General features: G+C 40.7%; 1 protein-coding gene and 7 non-coding genes across 8 annotated transcripts in view; all 8 read right to left on the bottom strand.

The window, feature by feature from the left end:
- Nucleotides 1–18,086, bottom strand: part of plekhg2 (pleckstrin homology domain containing, family G (with RhoGef domain) member 2) — a 123,709-nt gene extending 105,623 nt beyond the window's left edge. Inside the window, exon 1 of the mRNA XM_074678715.1 lies at nt 17,460–18,086. The gene's annotated coding sequence lies outside the window, so the exon portion shown is untranslated. The remainder of the gene's footprint in view (nt 1–17,459) is intronic.
- trnar-ucu (transfer RNA arginine (anticodon UCU)) lies at nt 112–203 on the bottom strand. The gene is given in 2 exon segments: nt 112–147; nt 167–203. It is a non-coding gene; the product is annotated as a tRNA-Arg (tRNA).
- Nucleotides 554–645, bottom strand: trnar-ucu (transfer RNA arginine (anticodon UCU)). The gene is given in 2 exon segments: nt 554–589; nt 609–645. It is a non-coding gene; the product is annotated as a tRNA-Arg (tRNA).
- Nucleotides 1,123–1,214, bottom strand: trnar-ucu (transfer RNA arginine (anticodon UCU)). The gene is given in 2 exon segments: nt 1,123–1,158; nt 1,178–1,214. It is a non-coding gene; the product is annotated as a tRNA-Arg (tRNA).
- trnar-ucu (transfer RNA arginine (anticodon UCU)) lies at nt 1,521–1,612 on the bottom strand. Its single transcript is given in 2 exon segments — nt 1,521–1,556; nt 1,576–1,612. It is a non-coding gene; the product is annotated as a tRNA-Arg (tRNA).
- trnar-ucu (transfer RNA arginine (anticodon UCU)) lies at nt 2,517–2,608 on the bottom strand. The gene is given in 2 exon segments: nt 2,517–2,552; nt 2,572–2,608. It is a non-coding gene; the product is annotated as a tRNA-Arg (tRNA).
- On the bottom strand, nt 12,496–12,586 carry trnar-ucu (transfer RNA arginine (anticodon UCU)). The gene is given in 2 exon segments: nt 12,496–12,531; nt 12,550–12,586. It is a non-coding gene; the product is annotated as a tRNA-Arg (tRNA).
- On the bottom strand, nt 15,018–15,109 carry trnar-ucu (transfer RNA arginine (anticodon UCU)). The gene is given in 2 exon segments: nt 15,018–15,053; nt 15,073–15,109. It is a non-coding gene; the product is annotated as a tRNA-Arg (tRNA).
- Nucleotides 18,087–24,103: the final 6,017 nt, after the last annotated feature.

Below are 24,103 nucleotides of genomic sequence, written 5' to 3'. Positions count from 1 at the left end.
AACCCTTATATCTCTTACGTCTGGCGTGCTTTAAACATAAATTTTAATACACTTTAAATGTGGGAACGTGGTCTGCTTAACCCAATATCAATACTTCTGGTGTAGAACAGTCGACTCTGGTGGGACTCGAACCCACAACCTTTGAATTCCTTCTCTGTGAGCTGCCTAGAAGTCCAATGCGCTGTCCATTGCGCCACAGAGCTACTGACAGCCCTTTGGCGAGAAAGTAATCCCACAAACAGGTTCGTCAGAGTATAACTAACGTAACCTAGAGGGATTCAAACCTACAACCTGGTATGAAACAACTAAAAAACCCATCATCACGTTTTATCAGTTCTTGTTTAAAGAACACACCAACATCATGTGGCGCAACGGATAGCACCATGGACTCCTAATAATGCTCCAGTTAAAGGAAGGTATTCAGAGGTTGTGAGTTCAAGTCCCATCAGAGCTGTCTATCAAAGGCTGGTTTTATGTCAACTCCTTGTTATAGTCTAACTGCTAATTGGTTAGTTTCAACACAAAACCAGCAGTACTACTAGTGTAGAACAGTCGACTCTGGTGGGACTCGAACCCACAACCTTTGAATTTCTTCTCATTGAGCTGCCTAGAAGTCCAATGCGCTGTCCATTGCGCCACAGAGCCACAGATGTCACTTACTTTTAATGATGATCTGAGCTTTGCCCCTATGGATCAGTGTTCAAAGCAATGAAGGTTGTTTGTTCAAGACCAGGTCAGAGATTAAATAAAGGTCTTATCATGGCACTAAAGAGTTGGTTTGGTGAGTTAAAAAGGACAAATTCAAGACTTTAAGCACAGACAGTTGGTCTGCTTTTCCAGTTATGTCACAGTCAACTGTATGGGACTCAACCCAGAACCCTTAAACTTCTTCTCTTTAAGTTTCCTAGACATCCATTGTGCCACAGAGTGGCCGTAGTTGAGCAAGAAAAGTCTCCTCTTTAGGCTTTGCTATGAGCTACTGTAGGTACTTTGTTCTAGTTCAAGTCAAAGATCAGGGTCAAAACAGGTTGGAGCTGATAATCAAGTTTTAGACTGAAGAAAAGAGGTAAAACCCAAAGGTCGGTCTGCAGATCCAAATATTTATCACATCCGGTCTAAAGATGACTCTGGTGGGACTTGAACCCACAACCTTTGAATGCCTCCACTATGAGCACACTAGAAGTCCAATGCGCTGTCCATTGCGCCACAGAGCCCTGCACAGACACCTTATCATCATGTAATCATAGAAACAAACAAGGCTGGTATAAAAAGAGGTCACAGAAAGAAGTTAACCCAAAGGTTCTTTGTTTACGTCCATTTCTGAGAAGGCTGAAAGTCTTCTCAAAATATTAAATTACAACCTTATCAAAACTTGTACATATTTATTGACTCTGGTGGGATTTGAACCCACAACCTTTGTTGTCTAAGACATTTTATCCGCTGAATGATTTTGTTTCTTCATGCCAACTAAAAAGACAGTTGATCAGCTTATTTTAGTAACTCTCCAAGCTTAAAACAAATGACTCTGGTGGGACTCGAACCCACAACCTTTGAATGTCTTTTCTATGAGAGTACTAGAAGTCCAATGCGCTGTCCATTGCGCCACAGAGCCCATATGTGTTCATGGGTGTCCATGATCATAAAGTCGTTTTTTCATGTCCATGACAAAGTCCTTTAAAGGACTCCCAAGTCCCTATTGACCTGTTTCCAAGCAGTTCAGTTGGCTGTGTCTCACTAAGGCCTTATGTGGCGTTTCCTTTGACTAAAACCTGTTTACAGTGTCGTGTTTTTTCCTTCCTCGTTGGATTTATTAGCAGACTACACTGTTGCACTGCTATGGCATCATGCTATCACATAGCTAATGCAGCTATCAGCATCCAGCTTACACACCGCCTACCAAGAAGAGGCATGGTTGGCTGTGGAAACACAAACAGGATCAGACTTTACTGATCCAAACCAGACTGCTTGGTGGTCTTATGGCACACATGCCAACCCTCCCGATTTTCCCGAATTTCAGTTCCCCTACCGACAATCTCCCGGGCCCACAATTCTCACAAATTTCTCCCAATTTCCACCCGGACAACAATATTGCTACACCATCCTTCTCTTCTGACTTGGCGCCGTTTCCGGCCGGACCTTAATAACGGTTACACCTCAGCTCGAAGTCAAGCACGGCAATCAGAACAGAAGACGAAGAAGAAGCAGAGGAAGAAATGAGTAAGAAGAGAAAGTACTCTATAAATTCCAAAACGAGGGGAAAGGAGAATTCCTGTTAATCTGGGACAGCGCGAAGGGGACTGGATATGCTACGTGCACATTTTGTAGATCTGACTTTTCGATTAAACACGGTGACCGAACGGATATCACAACACATCAGTATGACCCCTCCTTTTGAAAATCTCACGAATTCTGAGGTCTCAAGGTTGGCCAGTATGTCTTATGGATGCAAACGAAGAATGCGTAACACTTTGTTTGTTGGAACGCAGTGTGCTTATCAAAACACTGCATTTAGCAGTCGACTCTGGTGGGACTCGAACCCACAATCTTTGAATTCCTTCTCTTGAAGTTGCCTAGAAGTCCAATGCGCTGTCCATTGCGCCACAGAGCCACTGACAGCCATGGTGAGAAAGTAATCTCAGAAACAGGTATAAATAATGGAGCCTAGAGGGATTCAAACCTACAACCTGGTATGGAACAACTAAAAAATCCATCCCCATGTTTTATCAGTTCTTGATTGAAGAAAACACCAGCCTGATGTGGCGCAATGGATAGCGCATTGGACTCCTAATAAAGCTCCAGTTAAAAGAAGTTATTCAGAGGTTGTGAGCTCAAGTCCCATCAGACTTCTCTATCATAGGCTGGTTTTATGGCAACTCCTTTTTATAGCCTAAGTACCGATTGGTCAGCTGGTTTAGTGTCAACACAAAACCAGCTGACTTTTAGGGCGTATCCAGACCTGGACTGTTTGGTCCACTTTAAATGGACCAGGGTTCGTTTCCCACGCTGGTCCGGACTTTTCATGCAGGTCTGAATAGACACAAACGTTCTCCGGTGCAGGTCTGAATACAAACCAAGGTCCATCCGAACTAACTACAGGATACATGCGCCTTTTGGGCCTATAAAGCCACCGTAACCTAACCGTCTTTGGTTCATACCTGATCCTCCGTCTTCTGTTTAGCCACGCTGTTGCTGGCATGTTGTGGGTCAGGACACGCAGAGCATAGCGCCTCCTTGCTGCGATCATTGGTCTTCCTGTTCCTAAATTGTAAACGGTGTTGTTAAGCTGCTTTGAAGGAGCTGCTCTTGAAACTAAAAATGATTTAGCAGCTCTAATAAGAGCACAAACACACATGTTTACCTCCATTTCCAGGTCTGTATTCTGTGTGCCGCCTTTGTCAGTGCTGTCCAATGAGAGCACTGATCCTCACACACGTGGATGTGTTTACAGAATATAGTCCACTTGCAAAAAGTACAATCTGAATATGAACCGCACCAAACAAAAAAAATAAAGTCTGCTTTTGGTCCGGACCAAACAACTGGACCAAAGGACTTTTCTGGTCTGAATACAGCCTTTGTGACCTGCCTGGTTGCGGAAGACCTTTCTTTTATCTCTGACATGGACTCGAACAAAGAACCATCACTGTTTTTTGAATAACTGTAGATAGAAGTAGAGAAATATGTGGCTTTGTGGTGTAAAGGACAGCATGCTGGACTTCTGGAGAGATGGATGGGATTCAAAGGTTGTGGGTTCAAGTCCCACCAGTCGTCCTTCAACCTCAGATAGTTCCGGTTTGAGGTCTTGGAGGGTTTTTTTCTGAGTAGTGGAACTGGAATTGTGTTGAGGGAGTTTTGCATTTCATAGTTTGTGTTTTCATTGAATAAAAATATCTGAGGGTAAAAAAAATGTTCGATCTCATTCCTTCACGTCGCCGGATGACATCACGCCGACTTCCTCTTTCACTGAGTTATTACACTTAATCAAAAACAAACAAAGGAAATGTCAAAACGGAGGAAATAGAGATTGATGACAATAATTAGAGCTACTGATTTCCAGATCTCGTAAATAATGACGATTATTAGTCAAACTTGAGCCGTGATCAGCCGCAGCGCTGCAGCCACAAATAGCCTGAAATGTCAGGAGCGAGGAGCTGCAGCACAATATCTGTGTGTGTGTCTACATCTCAGTGTGTGTGTGTGTGTGTGTGTGTGTTTACATTTTTCCTTCATGTTTATATGAGATCACTGACAGAGAGAGGCCTCCTGGGTTTCTGCCCTCAGCGTCGCCTCTCAGGCTCTTCACTCATTAAATATTCTGAACTATTCAGCAGTTTAACAAGACGCTGAACAGACGCAGATGCACATAGATCTTGTTTTCTATATATTCAAGTGGAAAAATGTCTGTTTGAACATTTAAAGAAGAAGGTGAAACTGTGGGAGCAGGAGGAGGCGGCAGAGATTATTTATAGAAACACGATAAATAAACTTCAGAATGCTTCGGGGTTTGGATGACGTGAGTTTTGTTTGAGTTTCCTGCCCTTGAGGAGGACAAAGAATGATATTAAAAACAGGCCCTGAGACAGTAACTGTTAGAAGACTCCAAGACTTTCGTGCCAAGTACGTCAGAGCTCCTGGAAGATAAATGAGCTGACCGACTCAACGAAGCAGTAGATGTTTAATATCAGAGTTTGAACAGTTTGGTTAGGGTTAGCACGCCAAAGAGACGCTCTGAGCTACAGTATTTATACTTCTTTCATGTTATGGAGAAATCAGGTCTGAGAAAAAGGAGCACTGAACTTGAAAGCAGTGACTACGGTGGCCTGTGAGTGTCAAATGGTTTGCAAAAGCCACAACAGTTATTAGGAGGACAGTTATCCCAACGGGCACAAAAGTTGTAAAAATAAGTTAATAAATAGATTTTCTTAACTCAGACACACCTGATGAAAACTTTGAGACCAGTTGAAAAACAGCAAAAATATACAGTCACCAGCCACTTTATTAGGTAGACCTTGCTAGTACCGGGTTGGACCCCCTTAATCCTTGGTGGCATAGATTCAACAAGGTCCTGGAAACCTTCCTCAGAGAGTTTGCTCCATATTGACATGATAGCATCACACAGTTGCTGCAGATTTGTCGGCTGAACATCCATGATGAGAATCTCCCGTTCCACCACATCCCAAAGGTGCTCTATTGGATTGAGATCTGGGGACTGTGGAGGACATTTGAGTACAGGGAACTCATTGTCATGTTGAAGAAAGCAGTCTGAGATGATTCCAGCTTTATGACATGGAGCGTTATCCTGCTGGAAGTAGCCATCAGAAGATGGGTACACTGTGCTCATAAAGGGATGGACATGGTCAGCAACAATACTCAGCCTGTGGACTTTTTTTTTTCTTTTTTTTTTTTTTTCCTTTTTTCTTTTTTTTCATCCTTTTTTTCCCCCTTATTTTCTTTTTTCTTTTATTTTCTTTTTTCTTTTTTTCTTTTTTCTCTTTTTTCTTTCTTCTTTTTTTCTGTTTTCTGTTTTTCTTCTTGTTTCCTATTTCTTTCTACTTTTTCCTTTTTTTTTTTTCTCTTTTTATTTCTTTTTCTCTTTTTTCTTTTTTTTTCTTTTCTTCTTTCTTCTCCTTTTACCCTTTTTTCTTTCTTTTCTCTTTTTTCTTTTTTCTCTTTCCTTTATTCTTCTTCTTTCCTTTTTCTTCCTTTTTCTTTTTTCCCTCTTTTCCTTTTTCTTTCTTTTTTCGTTTTTTTCCCTTTTTTCCTTTTTCTTTATTCTCCTTTTTTCCCTTTTTTCTTTCTTTTCTCTTTTTTTCTTTCTTTTTTCTTTTTTTTCTTTTTCTTTTTATTCCCGTTTTCCTTTCTTTTTTCTTTTTTTCTTTTTTTCCCTTTTCCCTTTTTTCTTTCCCCCCTTTTTTTCCCTTTTTTCTTTCTTTTTTTATTTTGTCCCCCATTGTTTTTCTTTTTTTCTTTTTTTTCTTTTCTTTTTTTTTTCTTTTTCCTGTGGACTTTAAACCATGCTCAGTTGGTACTAAGCGGCCCAAAGTGATCCAAGAAAATCTCCCCCACACCATTACACCACCACCAGCAGCCTGAACCGTTGATACAAGGCAGGATGGATCCATGCTTTCATGTTGTTGACGCCAAATTCTGACCCTACCATCTGAATGTGGAGCAGAAATCCAGACTCATCAGACCAGACAACGTTTTTCCAATCTTCTATTGTCCAGTTTTGGTGTTGCTGTGTGAATTGTAGCCTCAGTTTCCTGTTCTTAGCTGACAGGAGGGTCACCCGGTGTGGTCTTCTGCTGCTGTAGCCCATCTGCCTCAAGGTTGGACGTGTTGTGTGTTCAGAGATGCTCTTCTGCAGACCTCGGTTGTAACCAGTGGTTATTTGAGTTACTGTTGCCTTTCTATCAGCTCCAACCAGTCTGTCCATTCTCCTCTGACCTCTGGCATCAACAAGGCATTTTGTCCCACAGAACTGCTGCTCTCTGGATATTTTCTCTTTTTGGGACCATTCTCTGTAAACCCTAGAGATGGTTGTGGGTTAAAATCCCAGTAGATCATCAGTTTCTGAAATACTCAGACCAACAACCATGCCACGTTCAAAGTCCCTCAAATCACCTTTCTTCACTTCAACTGTTGTTCCAAGATCCATCAGTGCAAAATGTAAACTTGTGCAATTATTCAACTGGTCTTGGAATTTTGATCAGGTCTTAAACAGAACACTAGAAACCAGGAACTTTCAGTTCCAGGCACTAAATGGTTCCTAACTGGAACAGCAATTAAAGTGACTGTGGCTGAGACCCTGGAGCTTGCACTTGAAAAGCACCTTAATGTGAAGCTGTGCCTTGAATTTAGGGCTTAAGGGTCGATTGATGGGACTTGAACCCACAACCTTTAGATGTCTTCTTCAGAAAAAGGCCGTTGTGCCTCAGAGAATCTCTGTGCACACACACACACACACACACACACACACACACACACACACACACACACACACACACACACACACACACACACACACACACACACACACACATCAGAGCTGATGTGATAAAATCTGTGTAAACCTCCTTTAATAAACACTGAACACACTCACCGGGTCATGACCACTCAAAAACTCTGTCACAAGAGGCTCTCCATGCAAAACCACAACATGTACACACACACACACACACACACACACACACACACACACACACACACACACACACACACACACACACACACTGTGAAAGTGAGTGTGTAAACTTCCAGTAGTTCTGTTAAGAGAAGAGACACATAGACGCCTTGTCCCTTTAGAGAGAGAGAGAGAGTGTGTGCGGAAAACAACGTCTACAACTACATGGGGGGTGTTTTATTTTGAAAAACACAGGATGTTTTAATTTTGAAAGGATATCTGACTTCCTGTCTCTTTTGTTTAACCTAAACCTAACTTATGTTAAACTTCCAGCTTCAAGCAGCAAAGTTTGACAATTTAACATGGAGCTCTATGGGGACTGGCTCACTGCTGGAAACACACTCTAGTGGACACTCTGGGAACTGCAGTGTTTATTAATTCCACAGGATTTTGCTATTTAATTTCAAACATCACAACTTTATTATTCTATACTTTATGATTTACTTAATTTTATTTCGTCACTGCTACAATTTCATTACATCACAACTTTAAACCTGTAGCATCAATAGAATAGAACTTTATAGTCATTGTACCAAGTACAACCAAATTGAAGTCACAGCAGCAATCAAGAAAACAAAAGTAAGAAAGTGTAAAGAAAGTGCAAAAAGCTCCATAAGAAAATAGATGCTGACAGCTTGTCCATCATTGTCCAGTCAGCCAGCCTCCACCTCCACAGGGTCCAGGACTGAGCTTCTTCAGCAGTCTGTTCAGTCTCTGTCTCCTGGATCCTGTCTGCTCACAGCAGGTGAAGCTCTTCACATGTGGCATTGGTGTCTGGTGTTATCTCTGTTAGCCATGTCTGTGAATAGCATGATGCTACTCTGCCTTCTGGTATTCCCTCTGTTGCTGGGTTAGCACAGCTAGCTCGTCCATCTTATTGGAGATAGATCTTACGTTCCCAATAACGATGGATGGAAGGACAGGTCCATGTCGTCACTTCTTAGCTCACACCTGAGAACCAGCACGTTGTCCTCACCTTTTGGGGAAACATCTGGCCTAGCACCAGTTAGCACTGACATGCTACAAGCTGCTAGCATCTGATTTCACATGTAAACAACGCAGCCATGGTTACATGTAGGATCTCCAGACAAACACAGGAGAAAAAGTAGTAAAAATTTCACTGAAGACACAAAAAGTTCAGGAGACAGACAAAAAATTGAGAGCTGCTGCAAAAGGCAGCCATAGCCAACAGGGCGGCGCCTAGCATTCCTAGCAAAGATTAATTATTGTAAGAGTAAAAGTTTAATCATGAGAAAATCAAAGTTTTTTGCATAACTTCACAACTTTCTGCTGATCAAATTACGACTTTGGCAACTTCATTTTTGTCGTATTCTGACGTTTTGTTTTTTTTTTTTAATTACATTTCATTACATTATGACACACTTTCATAACGTCTTGATTCTTGTTATATGAAAAACTCATTCTTATAACATTATCATTTTCTTCTTATGATGTTACAACTTTTTTTCGCATAATTTAACAACTTTATTCTTGTTACGTAACGACTTTATTAACGTGACCCAACCTTTGAAGATTGGAGACGGACCGGACACGGAACTGGTGGAATTTTTGTCACAACAACAAAAAGCACAAAAGTTCTCTTATGGTCACAAAACTATTTGAGCTTCAAAAGGAAAAATCTTTTTAGTTTCTGTGAGAGAAAACCAGAAAATGTTGGAGCTGTAAGTTTGGGGCCAGTTGAAGTTTTGAAAACTTTTATCAAGAACAAGTGTTTAGACTGTTCGTGTTGTGATTTATTTGTTCTGTTTTTATATCGGTCAGTCCTCTGTCAGAGAGAACCACAGGTTGGTTTGTTGCGTCTGTCAGAAATACAGTCCGATAAATCAGATTCACCGAACAATCGATGGCAGGAGATGAAATAAACCTCTGAGCACAATAGACACAATCGTTGCTTACATAACAGACGAGAGATGTGAAAGAGAGGCTGTGAAACTTCTCCTGAGGGAAACATGAAGCAGTCGGAGAGACTCTGACCTCTGACCTCTGTCTGTTCACACACACACGCACACACACATGCAGCTAAATCTGGACATCCATCATCCGCTCTTTCTGCGGTTTAATCCAGATCAGATCAGGACAGAAACATTTTCCAAGGTCTCACAGTCTGAGGACGTTACAGTCTCAGCTGATGGTTTACGGCATTAAAAAGACGTTTTTGGAATCGTCTGCATAAAGGAGTGTAAAGCAGTGCAGTGTGTGTGTGTGTGTGTGTGTGTGTTTGGAAATCCCCTGCATTGTCAGTTTTTTGCATGTGACTAATAACACAGTAAACACTCTGAGAGGTTGGTGAGTCTGAGCTGAGATGACAGACAGAAACGTTTTTACAGGCGACGTCAGCGATAGGAGGAGACAGAGACGAGGAGTGGGAGCAGTGATTCATGTTGGGAATGTACACACACACACACTGTAACTGCAGCCTCCCACACCTGGTTTTGAAGCACAAACACAATGAACACATGGAGCATTGTTAAACCATTAACCTTCATCAGACCGTCTGAAGACGACAGAAGACGACAGAAGACGACAGAAGACGTCTGTCCTGATGTCTGGACGCAGGAAACGCCGCTGCCACATCAAACACAAAGTTACTGTCCGATGATGAAAACTGGAAAATGAGCCAGCTCCACTAAATTCCACCAGATCCCTGTCAGGTCCATCTCCACTCCATCACTTTAATCTTATTATGATAACATTTTTTTTCCTGATAACAAGATCATCTCATGACTTTTAATACTTTAACATTAAAACTTTAAGCTTTTACGACTCAGACTTGTTACATTTATACGTTCATGTTTTATTGTTGTTACTTGTAACTTGTTGCTTAACGACTTTATCTTAACTCTTTTCTCAAGCAGCTTTTTGACTCTATTCAAAATCATGACGTGAAACAACTTTTTTTCTGATTACAAAACAACTTCATTCTCAAAACACTTCGCCTTCGTCCTTATTTTTTAACATAACTACAACTTATCTGTTTTGTCCATGTAACTTTGCAACTTATTCTCATCACGTGATGACCCGATTATTCAATCATCTAAACTTTAACACTGTATTCTTGTAACATTACGACTCGATTTTATTTTTTTCATTTCTGCAACTTTAGTCTTTTATCATTGTATCTTTAAGGCTTCATTCTTGTAACATAATGATCTTATTATTTTATTTTTTGTAACTTTATGAAGTTATTTTTGGAACTTTGCCACTGTTTTTGTTTTATTCTCATATCTTTTCACCTTATTCTCATAACATTATGACCTTATTGTTTTATATTAGTAACTTTCCAACTTTAAGGTTAGTTAATTTTTTATTTTTATTTTTTTGTTCAATTTTTTTGTGAGAAAATGTTTCATGCGAGCTCATATATACATTTTTTTATATTCTTTATCTAATTTTATTGTAAAGTGATCACACATATCCAAATTCTGCACTGGAGATTGTAACCAAAATAAAATAATGAATACTCAAATTCTTGTGAAATTAATATTTATTTATTTCATTCCTGTAATTTTACTGCTTTAGTTTAAGTTATGACAAAATTGTTTTATTTTTGTAATTTTTAGAGCTTTTTTTTTTTTTTTAAAGAAACTTAATGATGTTATTTTTGGAACTTTGACCCTTTTTTGTCTTATATTCTCGTATCTTTTCATCTTATTCACATAACATTATGACCTAACTGTTTTATATTGGTAACTTTGCTTCTTTACAGTTAGTTTTTTTTTTTTTTTTGTGAGATTTTTTCTTTTGTTTTTTCACTTTTGATGTTGATATTTTCTTTTTTTAATTTTATTGAAAAGTGATTACACGTTATTTATTATGCACTTAAAATATAACCAAAATGAAATACTGAATGCTCAATTTTTTTGTAAATTAGTATTAATTTCTTTCATTCCTGTAATTTTACGGCTTAAGTTTTAGTTCTGACAAAATTGTTTTAATTCTTGTTACTTGGTGATTTTTTTTTTTTTAAACAGAAACTTTATGATGTTGTTTTTGGAGCTTTGACACTTTTTTTCTTTTATTCTCATATCTTTACAGCTAATTATTTTAACATTGTAAATTCTTTAATATTGGTAACTTTCCAACTTTAAGGCTATTAATTAATGTACTTATTTATTTATTTATCTATCTATTTTTTGGTAAGATTTTTTTGTTGTTGTTGTTGTTTTTGATATTGATATTTCTTTATTTGATGCAAAGTGATCACACATATTCATATTCTTAGCTGGACATTGTAACCAAAATAAAATACCTCCAAATTCTTGTGAAACTAATATTTCTTTATTTCATTCCTGTAATTTTACGGCTTAAGTTTAAGTTATGATGAAATTATTTCATTCTTGTAACTTTACGATTTTTTTTTTTTGGATTTTTTTTTGCAACTTTAAAACGTACCTTTGTAACTCTCATGTTAAATTCTGTATAGATAATGGATGGATAGAATATTCAGGTAGTCACTTATACACTGATTAGCATCACTGTTTTAAACCTTCCCACTTCAGGTGTGTTGAAGCTCAAATCAAACAGTTTTTGTCCAGTTTAAGGAGATATAAGAGCTGCTGAACCAGTCCCAGAGTTTCTCCATCTTTTCATTTGGACCTACAGAAACCAGACTCTTCATCCAGAGCGCTCTGTCCTCTGTCTATATTTAAGTTTCCACTCTGGTGGGACTGGAATCCACTACCCTCGAATTATCCCTCCAAAGATTTACTAGAAGTCCGATGCTCTATCCACTGCACCACAGAGCCTCCAGTTTCCTCCTCACTGCTCACAGAGTCTCCTCAGAGGAGAGGAGTCAGAGGAGTGTGTGTGTGTGTGTGGACAGAGGAGTGTGTGGACAGATCTGATCCGTCAGAACGCTCAGAATAAGCCTCTGATGAAAGCTCCTCACACTCTGTATTAAATGTTTGTATTCGTGCTTTTTATTTGTGTGTGTTGTTTACTGCGCTGCTCTGAGGTCGGAAACACTGCGGTATACATCTGTCGCCTGAGCCACACACACACACACACACACACACACACACCATACACACAGCCTCTGTCCAACCTCAGATCAGCCTAAATTGTTGGACTAATCATTATAGACGACAAACAGTGGTCGCTGGGGGAACAATCAGCCCACATCCCATAATGATCTGGCCGGATATTAAAGCTGGGTCCAAATACTCGACGTGTTTGAGGGAGAAACGATCGGCGACAAACACAAAGACACTCAGTGTTTTACATACATGTGTTCTTAATCTGAAGGATTTTACCCAACATGCAACGCAAACCCACTCACGAGTGTCGCTAAAGCTCGACTCTGGTGGGACTCGAACCCACAACCTTTGAATCACTACACTGAGATATGCTAGAAGTCCAATGCGCTGTCCATTGCGCCACAGAGCCACTTGTAGCGGATTGATGTGATTTCCCAAGGGTTGAAACACAAATTTCGGTCTTTCTAGTTTTACAGGATGGGCCAGAAAGATCTACCCATCGTATATCTCTATTTTGCTTCCTTAGCCTTTGTCCTAGAAACTTAAAATTTTGGATAGTTTCTCTTAAAAGACAAAGCTTTTGATGTACCTGAGTTTATTTGTTTACTCCTAATGATTGTCAAGGCATCGAAGGGTAAGCATGACCAGATTGTGGCCTTGAAGGAGGCTGGACTGACGACAATGCAAATCATGAAAAAGGTGAACATTTGTCATAAGACTGTCTACAATGTCATGAAACGATACAAGGAGACTGGCAACACCAGCAGCAAGCCAATCCCTGGAATAAAACGTCCAGTCCGGACCAAAATGGTTGTTGAGATGGTGAGGAAGAGGATCCAGAGGAATCCTCGCAGGAGCAAAGGAAGTGAACATCTCAAGAACTTCACTAAGAAGAATCGTCAAACAGGATCTCGGACTGAAAATGCAACACAGATGACTGATTTCAGCCGCTATTTGGAAAAAACGGCTTGACAGGGGGAAAATGTTGCATCTGATGGCTCAAAGTCTCCTTTGGTCGTCATTCAGGAGGGTGTGAAAGTGAACAGCCAGGTGTAACCTTCAAATACTTGAAGAAAAAGTGTTGCCTTGGTGAACCAATGCGTTAAGAAACCAGTTTGTCTTCACACAGGCCTGGTGCAAGCAGCACTTTCCTGGCTTCTGGGACGAGAACATGTGGCCACCGTCAAGTCCAGACATCAATCCAATGGACTTTGGTATCTGGTCTATCCTGGAGAGGGACGTCTCCGCTTTGAAGACAGCTCTGATGAAGTCATGGTCAAAGTCAGGTCGTCTCCAGGCTATGATAAAGGTGTAGAAAACTGTAGAAACTGTGTTCAATGTTTTTAATGTTTGTCTGGAGGCATTTTTGTATAGTGCGGAAAAAAACGATGGGTAAATCTTTCTGGCCTGCCCTGTACATGTTCTTCCTGCCTCAACCCGTGGCTCTGTGGACAGCACTTCGGACTTAGGCAAGCTCAATAAAAGTGATTCAGAAGATGAGGGTTCAAGTCCCTCCAGAATTGAGATTTATGGCGTAAGACTAATTAATTATCACCTTGCCTTCAAAGTGCAGTCTTAGGATGAAACAATCACTTAACAGTGCAACTCTGGTGGGACTCAATCCCACAAGCTTCGAACCACTTCTCGTGGGCTATGCTAGAAGACCAATGGGCTGCTCAAAAAAACAGCGGGAAAAACAGCTTTTAAACTGAAATGCAGAAAAAAATCACTCTGGTGGCCATTTTCAAAAGTTTCCTAGAACAGTAGCCATGTATACATGGACCCAAATATTCTGCTTGCATTCGGTTTATTTGCTCAAACAGAAATAATTTGACCTTTGTATTCACCTCATTCTGAAAGAAAAGCGCCAATCTGAACGGACGTTTAATCGGTTTCACTGGGGTGGAATATTCCTTTCCCCAAACTGATTGAGGTATCATGTATCCACTCAAACGGAAAGTTGTCAGGGTGCGCTCTTTCAGCGCATGCTCAGATATGACGTAAGACGCAACTAGAGACGTTCCTCAACTTTAAAAATGGCGGCAAGCCGTCCAGTGTCCGCAGATGTTTCCTCTGTATTCCTTTCAGTCGCCATCTGTAGCAGCTCCTCTTCTGTGTACTCTGGTTCATACAGGTATCCTTTTGGCTCCAAAGTGAACGGAACTTCATCGTCGCTGTCATAGTCACTCATTTTGAATTTCCTACGCTGCCTCACAATCCTTAGAGTACAAACAAAAGAATTACGATACTTGATCAAACTTACACGAGGCTACAACCGGCGCCCGAAGCATAGCTTGTTTACATTCCCTACAGCTGAAAGGAGGAGGGGGGACGGAGCGCACTAGCGCTGCACGGAAGGACACATGACCAGTTAGTTAGATCCGGATAAATGTTTATATTTCCGAAGACTTAATGCACTTAAAAAATATTTGATGTGGCGTACTCTTAAACTGTGGTATTACTTTTTGATTTTAGTTCTTGTAGGCAGAGAAAATAGCCTTTGAATTTGGTACCGTCTCTCCCTGTTAGCATCTATTTCCTTGTCACCATCGATTACAGTTTGTGTCTTACTGAGGGAGAGGAGACAACTTTCTACTGTATCTAATGTCCTTAGTGGTCACATAGAGCTCATACAACCCCACTTCAAAAAAACTGAACTATCCCTTTAAGTATAAACAAGTCAAGGAGTCAGATTTGAAGCCCCAATAAAACTACTTCCTCAAATAGATCAGCCCATTCTCTAACTTCTGATTACACGCAACAGGAAGTGAGCTAAGACTTAGGCTGCTATGAATTCAGGTTTTACTTGTCCACTTTTACTTAAACCAAACACAGTAACTCGACTCTGGTGGGACTCGAACCCACAACCTTTGAATTCCTTCACTTTGAGCTGCCTAGAAGTCCAATGCGCTGTCCATTGCGCCACAGAGCCACTTGAGTAACCAATTTACTGTCATTCAAAAATGTAACTAACCATAATAAATCAGAGTTGAGTTGTTGTCATGGTTACGGTCAGCGATTAGATCAATATTTTAACTTATCACTTAGAAAAACGCCGAAGAAGGAAGAAAAGTGAGTTTAAAGGATCAGTGATCTATGATGCTTATTGGAAATGCAACTTTAGTAGGCAGTACCTACTTTAACCACAGGGGGCGACAGAGTGAACACAACATGAAAACTCCTCACAGTGCCTTTAATGATGAAGACATCTGCTCCTCTCCTCAGATCTTTACATAAAAGTATAAATATCTGACTTTAGATACTTTATATCTTTGGATATTTTATGCATCCTCACTGGAGTTAAATAGAGACGGTAAATGAATTTAAAATTTGCTTCTTTAATTTTGCTGCTTGTAAATGAAAAAATATGTGTTCTCAAAAATGTATTGCCATGTATTTTCATCTAATTCCATCCCTAGATCCCTTTCCCAGGTTTTTACCACTGAAATAAATGATGATTGACTTCCTTGTGCAAATAATTTATAAAATTCTGCAATTTTACCTTTGATTACCGTTGATGACACTAAAGCATTTTCTATTTCAGATTGATTGAAACTCAACAGATCTTTTTTCACAAGAGCAAGAATGGAGTTTCGTATTTGCAAGTATTTGAAGAAGTCGGTATTTGGGATCACAAACTGTGTTCTTAACGCAATAAATGACTCAAATTTTGAATCTCCATTAAACAAATCTTTAAGTTGTTTTAAACCTAGATCACCCCATTCACTTATATTGACATAGTGATTCAAGCCTTTCAGTTGACGATGACACTACGTTTCGTAATTGGACCGACCAAAAGTAGTGTTGGAAGTTCGGAAGACCAAGACCCCTCTTTGGAACTGGTTTCATTAGAGTTGATAGGCTTATTCTTGTTTTTTTTGTTACATCAAATAAACTTTGAAATGTATCTGTTTAGATCCTTAAAGAAGACTAAGGGTACATAACATGGTAACATTTGGAAAAGAAAATTGAGTCTAGGAAGGATGTTCATTCTAATTACATTTAGAGAGATAGGGGCAATGTTATCCAGTTGTCCAAGTTCAATTTGATTTTATTTTTCAGGGGGATATAGTTTTCCTTAAATAAATTGTTTAAGTCAGGAGTAATATTTTTTCCCAGGTATTTGAAACCCTCTGATGACCAGTTAAGAGAACACAAGTTGTACATATTTTCTGTAGGTGTCATGTTGAAGAGAGAGGCATCAGATTTTATAACGCTGAGATTGAATTCTCTGGTTCTGTTGAATAGAGGATGATATCGTCTGCATAAAGGGATATTTTGGGCTCATTATTATCAATTGTTAATCCTTGAATACTTGTATTGTCTCTGATACATGATGCTAATGGCTCAATTACCAAAGCAGACAGTAAAGGTGACAGTGGGCACCCTTTTCTTGTTCCTCTTGTCAGAGAAAAGAATTTAGAGGAGATACCATTGGTGATAACTGCTGCTTCAGGACTGCTGTAGATTGCTTTGATCCAATTAATAAAGTTATCACCAACATTAAATCTGTATAGTTTAGATACTTTATAATATTAAATCAGTGTCATCACAGCCTCCACACAAATATGTGACTCCATCTGTGAGTTTGAATCTGCAGCCTCTAATCGAGTTAAACTCACTCCTGTGTTTCACTCCTAGCTCACAGTGCTCCAGGCGCCCTCTACAGGCTGCTATGCTCATCACACCCTGCAGCAGTGAGCGCACAGACCGCTCAGATGGTGTCAGGGTTTGTTTAGTGTCTCTATAGGAAAGGTCAGAGGGTCAGGAATGAGATCAGTCAATATAATCCACCCAGAGGAAGAGGAGCACACACACACACACACACACACACACACATACACACACACACACACACACACACACACACACACAGCTTTCCACGGGGATGACAAACAAAGAGTGGACAGGTCAACCATCAGTGTGCTGAACATGTCTGTAAACTCTCAGTATGTGTGCAAACATAGATGCAGGAACAATGCATGCACAGGGTACAGCTGTGGCGCAAAGGTGCACAAGTTGGGGCAAAAACACGCATGCGCAAAACTCTGCCATGAGAGGAAATCTTTCCAGGACTTTAACCTTTCACGAAATGATAGAGGTTTAAGAAGTTTTGGTTTGCTCTCCTCTCTGTTCTTGTGACTCAAATCTTAAAAAGCGTGAATTGTCTAACTGTATAAACTTTACAGCTTTTCTCAAACTGCAGACTTCTCCTGTCAGGTTTAATCAGTACAAGACAGGTGTGATTTTTCAGGGTGAGAGTGAGTCAATCAGGAGCGTACCTCGGTGCCGGTGTGCAACAGAGACATGAACGTCCCCCGCAGACCTCAGCTCTCTCCTCCGGCTCTTTCCCTCGCAGTCCCCGGTGTTCCTGCTCAGTTCCCGGCTTCTCCGGACACATTGAACCAAACACAATCCCAGCTTTTACCTCCAGGCACACATGAAGCTACTTCCACAGACTCGTCCTCGTCAGTCAGTCAGTCAGTCAGCCAGTCCTCCGGCTCGCCTATTAACCCACTTGGCAAAGTTTAACCCACCAAGAAAAAAGCAGGAGAGGGGAATCCATCCAACAGCTGTCCGGGTTAAATCCCTGAATCCGCTTTAAGGTGGAAAAAAAGTGAGAACGAGCGGATAAAAGTCTGAGGATGGAGTAAAGGAGCGCTGAGGAGTCGGTCTCCCGGTGAAAGATGTGATTCGGTGGTTTGGAGATGAGCTCCGGGCGGCGGAGAGGCGGCTCGACTCGGTCTGCTGCTGCAGCGCAGGGAGGGAGGGAGGGAGGAGGGAGGAGGGAGGTCCAAAACCATCACAGAGGGAGGGAGGGATGGTGGGGGAGTCCTGACAGCCGTCCAGCTGTTTACAGCAGAACAAAAGACTTTCTAAGAAAGTTTCACTCTGCTCTGTTTTTATGATCCTGCAGATAAAGTTCAGCTCAGAGAGTTTCACTCCGACAGAAACTCACAGCGCGGAGGCCAGGGAGGGGAAACAGGTGACACTCATTAACTCAGCAGAAGCACTAATTAATTAAATGTCCCCATAAAGCAGGTAAACAAACCACTAATGGGTTTTAAAGGAGCTGTGAGGACTAGCAGGAAAAGTTAGTGTTTTTCAGAGTTAAGACTCCATTTCCCATGAGCACCATCACGCAGTCCCTCTTCCAGAGACATATTTGTTTTGGTGAGTAGATCTTCTTTTTAACTCTACTTTTCTTTGTTCAAGACATCTTTTCCCAGAATGCAAAGCGACAAGGTAATGTGTTTCTTTATTGTGTGAAACCTGGGTTTCAGCCTTTAGCTTGTGTTTAAGCATTTAGTTCAGGTTTTTGACTTAGGCCTGTGTTTTGGCCTTTTTTCTCACGTATTAGCCTTTAGTCCATGTACTAGCCTTTAGCCTGTGTTAAGGCCTTAGCTCACATATGAGCCTATAGCTCAAGTTTTTGCCTTCAGCATGTAGCCTTTAGCTCATGATTTGGCCACAAGCTAAAGTTTTTGCCTTTAGAGTTTTGCCTTTAGCCTGTTTTTTAGCCTTAGACAATTTTTTAGCCTGTGTTTTAGGCCTTTGTCAAGTATTAGCCTTTATTCTATGTTTTAGCATTTAGCTCATGTATTAGCCTTTAGTCTGTGTTATAGCATTTAGCTTATGTATTAACAATCAGCTCATGTACTAGCCTTTATCTTGTGTTTAAGCTTTAGCTCATGATTAAGCCTTTAGCCAATGATTTAGTCCTTAGCACAAGTTAATGCCCTTAGCCTGTTTTTTAGCCTAATGCCAATGTTTTCACTCTAAGCCTGTGTTTTAGCCTTTTTTATTAAGTATTAGCCTTAAGTCAATGTTTTAGCCTTTAGCTCATGTACTTGCCTTCAGTGCAAGTTTTTGTCTTTAGCCTGTGTTTGGGCTTTAGCTCATGATTAAGTTTTAAGTTCATGTTTCAGCTTTTATTCTGTGTTGAAGCCATTTGGTTATATTTTAGCATTTAGCTCATGTAGTAAGCATAACACATGTTTAAGCCTTTAGCCCAAATTTTAGCATTTAGCTTAAGTATAAGCCTTTTGCCTGTGTTTAGGCTTTAGCTCATGTATGAGCCATGAGCTTGTGTTTTTGCCTTTAGCCTGTTTTTTGGCCTTCAGCTCATGTATTAGCCTGTAGTCCATGTTTCAGCATTTAGCTAATGTATTAATCATTAGCTCATGTATTAGCATGTAGTCTAAGTTTTAGCATTACGCTTCTGTACTAGCCTTAAACCTGTGTTCAGGCTTTAGCTCATGTATAAACCATAAGCTCATGTAATAGTCTTTAGCCCATGTTTTAGCATTTAGCTTATGTACTAGCCTTAAGGCTGTGCTTAGGCTTTAGCTTATGTATTAGCCCACAGCTCAAGTTTTTGCCTTTGGCCAGTTTCTTAGCCTTAGCTATTTTTTTCACTTGTAGCCTGTGTTTTAGCCTTTTTTTATTGAGTTTTGACCTTAAGTCAATGTTTTAGCATTTAGCTCATGTATTAGCCTTTGGTCTTTGTTACAGCATTTAGCCAATGTATTAACCATTAGTGCATGTACTAGCCTTTAGCCTATGTTTAGGCTTTAGCTCACGTATGAGCCCATATATCAAGTTTTTGCCTTTAGCATGTGTTTTAGCCTTAAGCTCATGATTTGGCCATAAGCTCATGACTAGGCCTTTAGCCAATGTTTTAGCCCTTAGCTCAAGTTTTAGCTCTTAGCCTGTTTTTTAGCCTTAGCCATTTTTTTCACTCTTAGCCTGTGTTTTAGCTTTTTTCTCAAGTTCATGTTTTAGCATTTAGCTCATGTATTTACCATTGGCTCATGTATTAGCCTTTACTCCATGTTTTAGCATTGAGCCCATGTATTAAGTATTAACTCATGTATAAGCCTTAAGTCCATGATTAAACATTTAGCTCATGTATTAGCCCTAAGCTCAAGTTTTTGTCTTTAGCCTGTGTTTTGGCCTTTAGCTCACATATGAGCCTAAAGCTCAAGTATTTGCCTTGATCATGTGTTTTAGCCCTTAGCTCAAGTTTTTGCTCTTAGCCTTTTTTTAGCCTTAGCCATTTTTTCACTCTTAGCCTGTGTTTTAGCCTTTTTATTAAGTCTTAGCCTTAAGTCCATGTTTTAGCATTTAGCTCATGTACTAGCATTTAGCTCATGTATTAGCCTTTGGTGCATGTTTTAGCATTGAGCCCATGTATTAACCATTAGCTCATGTACTAGCCTTTAGTCTATGTTTTAGCCTTTAGCTCATGTACTAGCCCTTAGCGCAAGTTTTTGTCTTTAGCCTGTGTTTTGGCCTTTAGCTCGTGATTTAGCGTTTAGTGCATGTTTTAGCTTTCAGTCTGTGTTTTGGCCCTTTGCTCATGTTTTGGCATTTAGCTCATGTATTAACCATTAGCACATATATTAATCTTTAGTTCATGTTTTAGCATTTAGCTTATGTACTAGCCTTAAGCCTGTGTTTAGCCTTTAGCTCATGTATAAGCCTATAGCTTAAGTCTTTGCCTTTAGCGTATGTTTTAGCCTTTAGCTTATGTTTTAACCTTTAGCTTATGTTTAGCTCGAGTCCCAGACTCCTCACAGGGCCAGCAGGGGGCGACTCCTCTGGTCTGATGATGAAAAAGTCTTCAAAGTCTATGAAACAACTTTGTTTGTTTTGTTTTTTTATTATTCTAATGCATTTTATAAATCACAATATTTTTACATAAATGTTAATTAATGTGCATTGTCTCTTTATATTAAACCAACCCACAGCCTCTAGTGGACACATTAGGAACTGCAGTTTTTTGGACTTTGTTTTCAGTAAACGTCAGAGTTTGTGCTGAAGTTTAAACTCAGTCTTGATTTCTGTGTTTCCACGTCAGACTCAGGAGAAGAAGAAGTGTATGATCCAAACCTCTCTGAGCGGCTGACGTGTCACCTGACCTGTAAGCAGCACCTGTTACAGGGTGACTCACAAAGACACACACAGACGAACTAATGAGCAACAGCAGACAGTAAACAAAGGCCGTCATCATGGCAACCACGGGGAAATTTGAAGGCAGCAGCTCAGCTTGGAGAGCAAAAAACAGCTTTTCTGTTTTTAATGTGCGTCTTAATTAAGATCCAGCAGAGGTTCAAACACACAGGAGAGACGGATGCTGCCACTTCACTGAGTTTAAGGTAAAACTACAGGTTACAGCTTCTGCAGAGTGTTAATAATCTGCACTTTAAGTATGATGAATATGAAAACGAGACATCCACAGCGCCCCCTGCTGCTCCGACTCTAGACGTGCGTTAATTAAATTCAATGTGTCGCACTTTAGATTCACTTCAACAAAACACTTTAAGACCTGTCGACATCAAACCAGGTTGAAGTATGCTACTTAACCCTGAGCCTCTTTTTACACGCACACACACACACACACACACACACACACACACACACACACACACACACACACACACACACACACACACACACACGCACACACACACACCAAGTGACAAAAGACGCATTCTTGGCCACATCTGTTCCTTCCAAGCGACCAGTTTACCAGTCTGGACCAGTCTGAGCTTTATACTGGACAAACAGAGGTAAACACACACACACTCTGCAGGAATGCATAGACAAACAGAAGCAGATGTACGTAAATGTGAACACTAAAACACACACTCACACACACACTCACACACGGAGGGTAAACAGTGGTGAGGTGGCACCTTTTCTGACACCGTTATTCCAAACTCAGACATTCCTCGACACACTTTCCTCACGACGATTATACTCCGACCTCTGAGTGTGTGTGTGTGTGTTTTCAGAAATGTCTAAGTGCTTCTGGCATAAATCATCAAACTTCAGGGTGAAGCTGGTTTAAGCTGAGGGTGTAGTTAAGCCAAAGTAAGGGTGAGTGTTAGGGTCAGGAGAGCGGTGGTTGTGGTTTTGGTTATGGATTCTGAAAGTCTCCAGGAAATGATCGTAAAGACCAGGAAAGTGACGGAAACCAAACATGGCAACAGGATCCATTTCTTCAATGATAATTAGAATGAATATTCATCAATGACCCATTTTTCCATGAAGAAGAAGAAGAGCTGGAATACTTCCCTGATGATAAAAACTCTTCGATTTGACACTTGGACTCTGTGGGTGGTTGACCTCAACCTTTCCCAAGTCCATGATGTGGTTTTCTCTCTGCATAAGGCCAATTTAGGTAAAGTTGTCGTGCAGGCCACATTGTAGTGTGGTAGTCAGCACAGAGGCAAAGAGCTCTCTGAAGACATTCACAACCTGATTGTTGCTCAGCATCAGAATGGAACTGGTTACAGACTTATATCAAAGCACCTGAATATTCCAGTCAGCACCGTTGGGGCCATTATTCACAAGTGGAAGAAGCACCACCTTACCATCAACAGGCCACGCACAGGAGCTCCTTGAAGATTTCTGACCAGGGAGTCAGAAAGATAGTCAGAAGAGTACTCAACCAGCCAAGGACCACCCTGAAAGTGCTCCAGAAAGACTTGGAGGCAGCAGGTACAATTGTTACAGAGAAAACAATCGGCAATGCTCTCCACCACCATGGCCTCTATGGACGCTCAGCCTGTAAGACTCCATTCCTCAAGAAAAGGCATGTTGAAGCTGGTTTAAAGTTTGCTAAACAGCATCTTGACAAGCCTGTAGAATACTGGGAGAATGTTGTCTGGTCAGATGAGACCAAAACTGAACTTTTGGGCTGTCATACTACAGACCATGTTTGGAGGAGAAATGGCTCTGCACATCAGCCAAAAAACACTACACCGACAGTGAAGTTTGGAGGTGAAGCATCATGGCATGGGGTTGTTTCTCATCTCATGGTGTTGGCAAACTTCATATAACTGATGGAGCAATGAATGGAGCCATGTATGGGGAAATTCTTGATCTGAATCTGCTGCCATCCACCAGGATGATGAAGATGAGACGTGGCTGGACCTTCCAGCAGGACAACCATCCAAAGCACACGGCAAAGTTGACTCTCAAATGGTTTCAGAAAAAGAAAATCAATCTGTTAGAACGGCCTAGTCAATCACATGACTTCAATCCAACTGAACATTTGTGGAAAGAAGTAAAGAAAAGGGTTCACCAGAGGGCACCAAAGAATATTCCAGATTTAAAGACAATCTGTGCAGAGGAATGGGACAAAATCCACTAAATCATGTAAAGACACTACGGGGGTTTCAGAGGGACAAAATAAAGACTTAAAAAAGCAAAGTACCCCCTCTTTAAGACAGTGTCTCTGTGAACTCTCCTAGTTGTCTTTCCTGTTAATCCCTGCAGCTTTGAAGAAGCTGGACGCCTCATGTTTCCCAGCAGCTGCGGTCGAGGTCACTTCCTGTTGTCTTCCTGGTCATCGACACCTCAGAGTGGAGGTCAAAGGTCAGGGGTGGACGCCCTCAGTGCTGTGTAGAAGCTGGAAGCAGATGAAGTTCATAGAGAAGGACGAATCAAGCTGAGAGAGTTTCCTGACGTACCTGTTCAGGTAAATCCTCCTGATGTGGATTAATAACATGGAGCTGAAGGAAAAACACACAGGACGACTTTTCACATCCTCTAATGTGTTTGCACCTCAGGACACACCCAGAATATTTCACGTGGTGTCGAGGTTTCAGCGATCCAGTCCGGGTCCAGAACCCACAACACAACAAACATCTACATCACACACACACAAACACACACCACAGCTGTAAGTGCTTTTTGGCGAAGATACGAAGAGATTAGGACAGAACGGCTCGGCCAAACCCACACACACACACACACACACACACACACACACACACACACACTAACACACAGTATAGGTCTGTAATCAGCAGCAGGGCTCTCCTCCTCGTTTGCTAATTAAAGACCGTGAACTGGGTCTGAGTTAATGATCAGAATCTGCTGCTTCAACGACGACGATGAACACATGAATTAA

This window comes from Halichoeres trimaculatus, unplaced genomic scaffold (genome assembly GCF_033239565.1).
Source record: "Halichoeres trimaculatus isolate MK-OKI-2021-1 unplaced genomic scaffold, fHalTri1.1 fHalTri1_scaffold_9, whole genome shotgun sequence".
Lineage (NCBI taxonomy): Eukaryota > Metazoa > Chordata > Actinopteri > Labriformes > Labridae > Halichoeres > Halichoeres trimaculatus.
Note: the sequence above shows the minus strand (reverse complement) of the source record. Positions and strands in the feature narration are given on the sequence as shown.